At 36.4% G+C, this 11123-nt stretch overlaps 1 non-coding gene and 1 pseudogene across 1 annotated transcript; one reads left to right on the top strand and one right to left on the bottom strand.

Annotated features, from left to right (window-relative positions):
• Positions 1 to 4174: 4174 nt before the first annotated feature.
• Positions 4175 to 4265, bottom strand: trnar-ucu (transfer RNA arginine (anticodon UCU)). The gene is given in 2 exon segments: positions 4175 to 4210; positions 4229 to 4265. It is a non-coding gene; the product is annotated as a tRNA-Arg (tRNA).
• Positions 4266 to 9652: 5387 nt separating this feature from the next.
• On the top strand, positions 9653 to 10646 carry LOC107574742 (alpha-protein kinase 1-like; annotated as a pseudogene).
• The last annotated feature ends 477 nt before the right edge of the window (positions 10647 to 11123 follow it).

The following is an 11123-nucleotide window of genomic DNA, read 5'->3' as shown; positions in this document are numbered from 1 at the left end:
AAAAAAAAAAAAAAAAAAAAAAAAAAAAAAGTATTTTCTTATAAAACTATTATAATTATATATTATATATAATAATAATATAATTACAAATCATAGTACTAACATAGTACTGTACAACAGTACTGACAAATCATAATTAATAGTTCTCTGTATGTTTGAATACTCATTGCCTTGTTGTTGTTGTTTTTTTATTACTTCATATTAGCTTACTGTTTTTTTTTTACCTACAAGTTATTTTACTTATTCATATCTAAGTTGCTTACCAGAATATTCAGTGGTCTTTGTATCCTGTATATAATAAGATATAATTTAATTGATAATTTAATCTAGAAACTTTGCAATCAAACAACTACAAACATCAGCACACTGTCTATTAATAGTAGCCTGAATTATTACCTCAATTAGTTCTCCTTGGTTAAATGAGCCAATGAACAATAACTCAGAAAGTAAATCATGGCGCTGCCATCTGGTGCTCAAAAACATGAAGCACACATATGACAATGCATTCGTTATTCCCTTTAAACACATTTTTGCAGTGCATTCTGTTCAAATTAATGCATACCTGCATGATAAAGTGGAACACAAGCACAAAAGGGGAATAAATTAACAAAAGAGGAGAAATGTCACAACATCTTCTCTTATATAATAGCATATGGTATATTTTACACCCATTAGAAATGATGAAATAAAACAAAAGTCTGGCACCACCAGTAAAACATTTTGACATTTGGCATTCTTTTTTAATTCATTAAATGTCAGCACTGGAGCCTCATGAACTGAACCTGATGATCCAAACAGCATTTTTAGCTTCAGTGGAAGAACATCTGACCATCTCTACAAAGAGTCACACAATCAATGTCACTCATTTACTGACAGTAGATAAACATATATCTTGTGATGTTGGAGCATGCACTGTTATTTCTTCTTCTTATATCTTTCTGGCAGTGTAGACGCTACTGGGCGTATTACTGCCGTCCACAGGTCACAGTTTGAACTAAATTCTTATACACAGTGCTTCCTGTATTACGCAAGAACTGAAGAACTGCATCAGAGATCAGTTTATGCGTATCACTGTGTCCAAACAAAGAAGTAACAGAAAACACTTCAACTCAAATTTATTTACCAATTTATCAAAAAGTGCTTTTCTTTCTACATTAAACTTCCTACATTCCAAGAAAACACGCCCTACTGTTTCCATATTCCCACATTCACATAATCCAGAGATATGCTTTCCTACAATATACAAAACGTAATTTAACACACAGTGCCCCAACCTCAAACTACACAGTTTAAGAGTCCCTATGGGATGGACAAGTACAAAAACATAGTTTCCTAACTTTAGATTGAATAGAAAAATAACGTCTACCCTTGAATTCCTTTTCCCATACTCTCTGCCATTCTTTTATTAAGCCCTCTTTAACTCTTTCCCTCAGTTCCACCCTCCCCAAGGATACGTGGATATCTATTTCTCCTCCTAAGCTCGTTCCCCGTCACCCCAGCATGCCCAGGCACCCAACAGAAAGTGCTCTAAAACTCTAAAAAACACGCTCAAGATGTTACAATATCAGATCGAACTTTAGATTGTCCTGCTCTTAAATGTTCCAGAGCTGCTGCACTGTTCTTGGTATCACCTCCATCTTATCTTTTTCCTGAAGAAAAGCAAACTAAATTTGGATGGTTGATTATTGACAATGCCATATTGGGTGATGAAACGTTAACGAAATTAACACTATATAGTGAAAAACAAATGAATAGGATTATCATTTTCAACTCCTCTCCAACTTCAGAATCAGAATTAGCTTTATTGTGTTGTTTTTTTTTATTATCAGGTGCTCCTGGTACATACACACATGCATGCATACATACACATCTGACATGAGAACAGAAAAAACATTTAAATAGTAAGACTTAACAAAAAATTATGTGTATACAAAAAATAATGTGTATGAATCTGGAACAGTAGATTTATGTACAGATTTGTGTATTTCTACTCTATATAGAACTGTATAAATAAGAGATATCCATATGTATTTACATAATACTTGAGAAAAGGCAATAATTAATGAATGATGTAGAATGAATTACAGAACACAGGTAATGATTCATGTGTTAAGCCTGGCTCACACTACAGGATTGGTAGCTCGATTTAGCCCCGATTTCCCCCTCCCGAGAATCAGAGCAAAAATCTTGTCGAGCCCCTCTATCGGTCCCGATGTTCGGCGCGGATTATCTGCTAATGTGAGGCGTTCACCGATCGAATCTTGCACCTCCCGATCAGCTCGCACACAAATCCGGGCCGCCCCGATCATATCAAACATGTTTGATATTTAGGATTGAAATCGGGATGATGACGGCTATATGATTACGTCAGTATTTTCACAATAGCCAATGCGCGAGCGCAAAACAGCGACTGTGCGGCTCCATTGGATAGTGGAGACGGAGGAAACTGCTTCTTGATGTTTTGTAGTAACACGACTGTCTGTATAATGTGTCGAAAACGTATCACAACCGTAAGGAGAAAGAGAAGCGCCTCAGTTTTGAACGTTATTGTGGCCAGCCTAAGGCACACCTGTGCAATAATCATGCTGTCTAATCAGCATCTTGATATGCCACACCTGTGAGGTGGATGGATTATCTCGGCAAAGGAGAAGTGCTCACTAACACAGATTTAGACAGATTTGTGAACAATATTTGAGAGAAATAGGCCTTTTGTGTACATAGAAAAAGTCTTAGATCTTTGAGTTCAGCTCATGACAAATGGGGGCAAAAACAAAAGTGTTGCGTTTATAATTTTGTTCAGAGTACGATTAAGATTTTAAAAATACTTTTCGTACTTAAGTACAATAAATATCACATACTTTAAGACTTTTACTCGTGACTTCAACTTCTACCAAAGTCATTTTCTGGTAAGATATCTGTACTTTTACTTGAGCGTGGCTTTCAGGTACTTACACCACTGCTAAAAACTCCCACGTCTCCTCGGAGGAACACCCCTGATATACAGTATATACAGTATATATATATATTCCAGAGTTAACCAGGAGAAGAGTCCTGCTCTTTGTCTTTACTTTCATCTAAAGCAATCTGCATTGCATTTAACATATACCTTTTGTAGTCATGCTCATGCGTTTCCTGAGACCGAATGCATGATTCTGGCATGCTTTGCTCTACTCATTAATCCCGAAAATGCAACTGCAGTAATGCATATTTTGATTCTAAACTTAACATTTTATTAGAGATTACATTTAGATGGGAAACTAAATTATGCATTTAGACAGTTAAAGGAGATTGCAAGAAATGTTTCCTGCCTACATACATTATTTTAGGATATTATTACTGTATACACACAGCTGTCCCTCATAACAGCTATAACCGGTTTTCTGTATAACCCCCGCCTTCACGCACCCACCCCTGACAATAAGACCATTGACATGTCTGTCTGTCCTGTTGGGTTCAGATGATCTGGAATATAGTGCACGACTCATACTGTTTTCTTTAATGTTATGATCATTTATCAATAGCTTCATGATGCTTCTTTGTCCAGTTTGCATGAGGATGAGTGAATGAACTCTCCTCTTTATTTGTTTCGTTTAAAACAGGCAGAGACAGATAGGAGATCGGATGATGCTTCATTAACCCGTGTAGTTTTTACTGCAGTAACTAATGCAAACACGCATGTTTGCATATATATGAATTTGTTAAGCTAATGATGCACGTCAGATGCATTTAGACAAATACTGAGAAAACCTAAGAAATTAGTTATTTGCATGGAGACCCGGGATCTTCAATGTGTTTTCTAACAAATATCAACCAAGCTTTATTATATTTATATTACAAATGGACTAGTTTGCAGTATTTCCTTTCAACTCTTATTTTTTTTAGTCTTTGGTCAGTTGATGAAATCCTCCAATACAGTACAACAGAGAATATTAAAAAATAAAAACCTACACGATTTTTGTTTAGAAATGTAGAAATGATTTCTGTGCAAGGCCATCATAAAGCAGTTCATTGGCATGTATTCATGTTTTTGTCAGAAAGCTGAACACTGGAGCAAAACTATTACTGAATGTTTTTATGTAGTTACTATTGAATCTTCTTTTTTAAGTTGTAAGTTAAATGTCTTGAGAACCAATTGGATTGTTGTGTATTTTGGAAATCAATGAAAAAAAAAACGCGACTCCGGTGGGACTCGAACCCACAACCTTTGAATCACATCGCTAGACGCGCCTAGAAGTCCAATGCGCTATCCATTGCGCCACGGAGCCACCTGTTGAGCACACTGAACATTACAGCTATTATCGGGACAGCTATTAAAGCACCAGTCTGGCTTTCAGAAGTAAGCCAAATACATTGGAACTTTTATTTAGTATAAAATCGACTATTTTACCGGTAAAGTTTAGTTGTTGTTTATTCAAAAATGATCTGTTTTCACGTTATTCGTAATGTAATGTTGTTTGGAAGTTTAAAAGAGGTGTAAAAGTAAAACGCGTAATATATTAAACAGTAATTTATATTTGATTATTATTGTTGTTATTGTATTTTTTTCGTTCTGATTTCTGCATGTGAAAGCATGAGAGGTCAGCAGCCACCGGACCTAAGGGAGACACGCGGGTAATGACGCACACAGCGCTGCAGAGGGCGCTAGTCAAGCAGCAAAAATTCAGGGTCCACCTTATATTTTTAACCTGCACGCTGTTTGTAGCTGTTTTGATGTTGCAAACTGCATGGCATTTCTTATCATATCATTTAAATTCATTATCGCAATCATGAACAAACTGGCCTGTAGCACAACTAGTTTTAGCGTTCACTGCAATTCTTTTAGTTATTTACCTAGAATCAGAAGTCTGCACATTCACAGAACATAGCGTCCCCTTGCAAAGTAAAGTCGATATACTGCAGCCCAGCCAATATTCATGCTTCATTCACTTAAAAATCAATGTTTGCATTAGTTAGTCAATTGCAAGTGGTGTTGATTTAAAAGGAAGTTAGCACACGCACAAAAACAAAGCATTTGACAAAGTGAAGGTTGTGAAACTTTAGTAAAATGTCTTAGTAATGTAATGAAATACACTTAGCATGTTGCATACAGGACGAGTTTGTGCCTTTCAATTCTTGAATACACACAATGCAGAACAAACATGAGATTATGTGCTTGAAAATTGAATTCCAGACCTCCAGAAAGCGTTTGAGACTGTAAATCATACTTTTAGATAAGTTAAGTGTCATGGGTTTTTCAAGTAGAGTGATAGCCTGGTTGAACTCTTATCGAACTGGGAGAGTTCAGAGAGTAGACATTGATGGGGTTCTTTCTGAGGAAACGTTTGCTGAAAATGGGAGTCCCTCAGGGAAGTGTTTTAGGCCCTCTTTTGTTTCTTTTATATATTAATGACATGCAAGCAGTTTGTGTTTATATGCTGAAGATTCAGCTTTAGTAATTTCAGATAAGGATGTTGGTAGGATACAAGCGCATTTAGGTAAGAGCTTTGTAAGGTCATAGACTGGCGCTCTGAAAACAAACTGATGTTGCATTAAAAATAATTTGAATAAGGTTTCTAAGATGTCTGTTAAGGTGGGGGATTGTTTAATATCAAATAGAACTTCTGTTAATTATCTTGGATGTGTCGTGTGGCTATGAAGGTTCTGGGTAAGGTTAATGCTAGGACAACATTTCTTGCCAGACATGTTAGATTCCTTGATAAACAGAATATACAATTACTTGCATCATGTTTAGTGTCATGTCATTTCGAATATGCATGTATTTCTTGGATGTCTGATTTGTCTTGTGGTTGGTTGGATAAGTTACAAAAATCTCAGAATAAATTGATAAGGCTAGTTTCAGAGTTTAGTCGTTTTACACATGTGGAGGTTTCCCACTTTAAGTGTCTTGATTGGTTACCTATAGTAAGCAGATTCGAACATAGTAAATTAAAAATGGTACATAAGGTTATCAATAACAGAGCTCTTTCATATTTTAATGTATTTTTTCCTAGGGTAAATGAGCAACATTGTTATGAAACTAGGCAAAGTCTCATGGATATTACATTATGTCGTTTTAAAACTATGTATGGTCGTAGGTCTTTTAGATATTCTGGGGCACTTTTGTGGAATAAGTCACCTCTGGACATTAAAGATATCTCGAATATGGTTAGTTTTAGTTTAAAAGCTCAAAGTTTGTTCTTAAGTAGGTTGTTTTGTTGATGAATTTGTATTACGTACGTGGTTATTTGTGACTGTACATTTTTGTAGATGTGGAATTTTATTGTAATTTTTGTATTTATAATGCAGTGCCAGTGTAGCTGTTACCGGGAGTGAAGTTTGTGCTTTACATCAAGGACCACAGTGGAAATACGTTTTAAACTTTATTGTGTTATCCTTGACGAATAGAGTGTATTCAAAGTGTATTTTTTGTCATTTTTCAAAGCACACAGCGGTTTTAGAATTTACAACTGTATTTAAGTACCCAGCTAGAACGTTCTGACGAGGTTCTCTTTAAGTTTTCAGTACTAATAACGTTAATTGAATATTGGCTCAAAGTTGATATTAAAGCCGGGCTTTAATAAAGTCATCAAAACAATAGCACAAAAACATTATTCATGGAACGATTTCATAAACATTTCAGTTGGATGTTCGTCTAATGTATCAAACCTGCTACTTGTTACAGATGGTTGAAAGAACATCAAAAGTAACATTCTCATAATGATTACAAAATGTTACAATCGAACATTCCTTTAATGTTTTCTCTTATGTTCACATAACCAAGAAAGAAAGTTCTGAATGTTCTCAGAATAACATTTTTGTTACTCAGTGGGAATGTTAGCAAAATGTTCTTTTAGTGAACGTTCTTATTTTTGTTAGCTGGGTGAGTCCCCCCAAAATGTTGGACCCCATTGACTTTCACTGTTTGAGCCAAGAAAGACACGCAGTGTCCAGCATTCATATTAAAGTCTTCACTTTAACTTCTATGCATGGTTAAATAACCTACTGATTGATAATTCAAATAAAAATGAATGTGTTCATCAGTAGTTGATGTTAAATGCTGAAACATTTTTTTAAAGCTGAAATGATTTTTATTTTAAATCCAGTGTTTAAATGCGGTGTAGCACCTGACTAATGACTGATCTCTTTTTCAATGTCCACAAAACTGGAAGACTTTCTGAGTGTGTACAAGCGGCAGGCTATTTTAGAAAGGAACATTTCAAAGATGAAAAACAGGAATTTGAGAGAATCAATAAATTATGAATAATGTATTGCTATTGTGTGAATGATATGTAATCGTGTAATCTATAAAAAGTAACTGTAGTCTGATTCTGAGTGTTTTAAAATGTAATTTACTCTAATCACAAGAATTTATTTTTTTGGAATCTGATTACGTAATCCAGTTTACATGCAACCAGTCTGCTTTAATGGTTTGCAATTTAATTCACATTTATTTGTATAGCGTTTTTCATGATACTCTGTTGCAAAGCAGCTTCACATTTAGTAGTTTACAGCACAAGTCAATACCACTAAACGAGCTACCTTGACCTGATCGTTCCAGAATTACTAAACCACTGACTACTGCATAATCTTAATCTAAAACACCTTCAGCCAGCATCCGGTATAAAACACTCCTGCATTTAAGCCAAAGCTTGCTGATTTTTGTTTTGTTTTACTGACATCTGTAGGCCTACATGAGTAGTAACCCCACACCCCTAATTCTAACCATCGTGTGTCATACGCACACCAAAGTCCATTTCTGCGTATAAATAGAATGCCAAATAGAAACAGAAACTTGTGTTGTTGATACACACTTGATATTGATAATTTATGATATAAAGCAGCATAGATTTTTTATTTTAAGGCAGTCATATGCTCTCGCGGGCCACATGAAATGACACGTGCTCTAGAGCATCGAAGATCTGCTGTTAAACCTGTTTCACTCAATCTAATTAGCCTAATTGTACAAATATCCAGCTTCAGCTGGAGCTTCTCGTGTCAAATCTTGACTGATTTTGATCAAGTAAAGGTCAGAATAACTGCAGTAATATCTCCAGATGAACACTTACTGCACTGAAGCAGCTCAGCTTTACTTGATTCTCCATCAATCATGTTTTAGAGTCTCAAGTCTGATCCTCAGGATCTTTTGAGGAGCGTTTGTTTCCAGAAGCTTTACTTTCACTGTTCCTCAGCGGAGGAATGATCTTCACAAGCCTCCAGAACATCTCACGTCTTCTGAGGAGCCTTTATTTCTTCAGCTCTCGATCACTGCATTATATGTTTGGAGACAGATTACTGGCGATATAGAGACGACAATGATATTTATAGCATTGTATGTTAGTATCTGCTCTACTGTTAGAAAGATCTCACTGATTTACATTAGGCTACATTATTCACACAACATCAGACTATACGAAGCTATAAATCCTGATTGATTGAATGTGATATGAAACTTTTTTTTTTAAAGTCTATACTGCAGAATACCTTTTTAATTATACTTTTGACTTGTTTTAGTAAACAAAGTATTTATTAGCGAGAAAGAGAAATTACTATATTAATAAGACACATTTACTTAATGTGTAATAATTTTGCCATTTGTTATGGCTAAAATGTTTGAGTTACGAGCAATGTCTTTTCTTCATCCTGCTGGCAAATTGTTTTAGACATTTCTTGTTTTGAATATTATGCAACATAAACTCTTATTTATGTCTTATTTATGACAAAACACATATTCTCTGTAAATATGTTTCATTGTCTTGCACAGTTCTGCTTCTCAAGTAAATGTATCTTGTTCCAAGGATGTTTAGGTATTTTATTCTATATTTACCTGATTAATTGCCATGTTCGCCAACCATGTCGAATTCATGTTGTTATGAAAAACAAAATGAATAAACGATGGCATATGAAGAGGACAGTCATATAGAATTATGGGTAAGGACTAGCCAATATACCAATATCTAGCGACTACCAAATTGTCCCTATAGCAATGATTTTTGGTCAAACAATTAAATATATATGTATACGGTTTATCTGTCAATCAGATGCGCATGAAAGTTTCTTTACTACAGCAACAGTAGAGTTTTCTTTCAGAATAATCCTGGGTCCAATTCGATTAATATTCAAATAAAGTTATGTGTGATTGAGACATCCAGCGCTCTGATGCTGTTGTAATGTTGTTGGTTCACAAAATCTAAATTGTGTAGCCTAATTATTACCTGTAAGCTGTAGCTAAGCTATAAAGCTATATCACAGTTTATCTCATAATCTTACAATTTAGTACGTCATAGGATAATTCACAAAGAGGTGAAATTATAATATAAAAAGTCAAAATTTTGACACAATCAGAATTCTAAGATAAAAGATTGAAATGACATAAAATCATAAATGTTACATAAAAGTCAGATTTTAGGACTTTTTGTCTCATAATCGTGACTTTTACTTTTTAAATAGTTTTGACTTAATAATTTTGATTTACCAAAGAATTGTATTTCTCAAATGGCAAACATGCACAGCATCCCGCTTTATTTAGCATTCATGTAATTCAGTCCAATTGAAAGAAAAGTTGTGCATGTAAACATAGCCAGTGTCAGTTTAGTGGCCAGGTATTCCAGTTATTAACACCAGATGTATTTATTATTTTACCTCCTGATGCTCTTTGGCAGGTCGCTCAGGGGGCATGTGTTTACTATCCTATAGCTTCTCAAAAAAATGCCCTGTGGAGGATCAGCGGACTTTAGCAAAAGAGGCCATTGAGATCGGCTTGTTAACAAAGATGACAGGAGACGCCATCACCAGCAAGCTGGAGTTGCACACGTTCCTCAAAGCCGCTTACTGCTTAGCCACGACTCACAGATGGATGACCGGCCCATCCAAAACGATCATCTCAGCGATGAGCGCCTGTTGGGAAGCCATGACTTTATTTGTTGACTACAGCGCTAGAGCAGATTCCACTTTGTGCACCGAGATCGTGGAGAAGATACAGCAGATTAAGTTGCTGTCAAGGTGGAAAAGTTTCGCAATCTTTTATTCCCGACAGCTACCTTTTAATGGAGTTTGGGCCTGTCTTGTTCATGCTCAGCAATTTTGCGAAGACATTGGATGTTTTTGGAAGGCACCACAAGTCTGTTTGTGAGGCATTCGAGAAAGGCGTTCGATGTGGTTCGTGCTCAAATCACGCAAAGTGTATACCGGCGTTCCAGACAGACATGGAAGTTCTCGCAATGGAGATGCAGAAAGCAGATCATTCACGTCTGTTTTCCTCCAAGGAGAATCCATCTGGTAGCCGATCATCTTTCATTCTGGTCGATCAAAGTTGTCGCACTGTTGATGAACAAAGCAGCCTTGCATCTTATGAGCTGGTTGATGACTTCAGCAATGGTAGTCGAGAAGCAAACATCGTCAATCCGAGCAATCGAAGTAGTGCTAATCCATCTGTTCCCAATACCTTTAGAAACAACAATGGAAACCCTAGTCCATGCCAATTGATGCAAGAACTCGCCACAACTGAAGATGTTGAGGACAACCCATCGGAAACATCAAAAACCCAATGGAGAGACAATCAGAAGAACCAGAACTCAGGAACGTCTTCGAGTTCCTTCAGCAGTGGCTCTTCATGGAAACGTGTTTCAAGACATAGAAACCGAGGAGGACGTTGCAGATCCCTCTCATGATGCATCGATGCAAATGTTGGTTGCACCAAAGGTGGAAGGACTTCTTTGCTTTCCCTCTGTGATAGCTCCGCATCACATTCTTCTTGGCAAAAACTCTATAAGCCCCATCACTAGCGTAGAACGTCTTCAACGTCTTGAGCATCAGTCTCAGAGTGGCATAGAAACCAAGGAGCATGTTTTAGTTCCCTCTCATGATAGCAGCGAAATCAACAACGATGCAAATGTTGGTTGCACCAAAGGTGGAATAACTTCTTTGCTTTCCCTCTGCGATAGCTCCGCATCACGTTCTTCTTGGCAAAAACTCTCTATAAGCCCCGTCGCTAACGTAGAACGTCTGAAATTAACACACAAGAAAGAAAGGACAGATCAGCATCTTCAAGTCCCAGACAAGATACCAGAATGCCAAGAACGACTCTGCCGTCCACCGAGAGCGACCCGTTTGAGGAACTGGGGTTTGAGAATCGATCAACACCCTTG

The sequence above is a fragment of the Sinocyclocheilus grahami genome, unplaced genomic scaffold, assembly GCF_001515645.1.
Source record: "Sinocyclocheilus grahami isolate Dianchi unplaced genomic scaffold, SAMN03320097.WGS_v1.1 scaffold2324.1, whole genome shotgun sequence".
Classification (NCBI taxonomy): Eukaryota; Metazoa; Chordata; class Actinopteri; order Cypriniformes; family Cyprinidae; genus Sinocyclocheilus; species Sinocyclocheilus grahami.
Note: the sequence above shows the minus strand (reverse complement) of the source record. Positions and strands in the feature narration are given on the sequence as shown.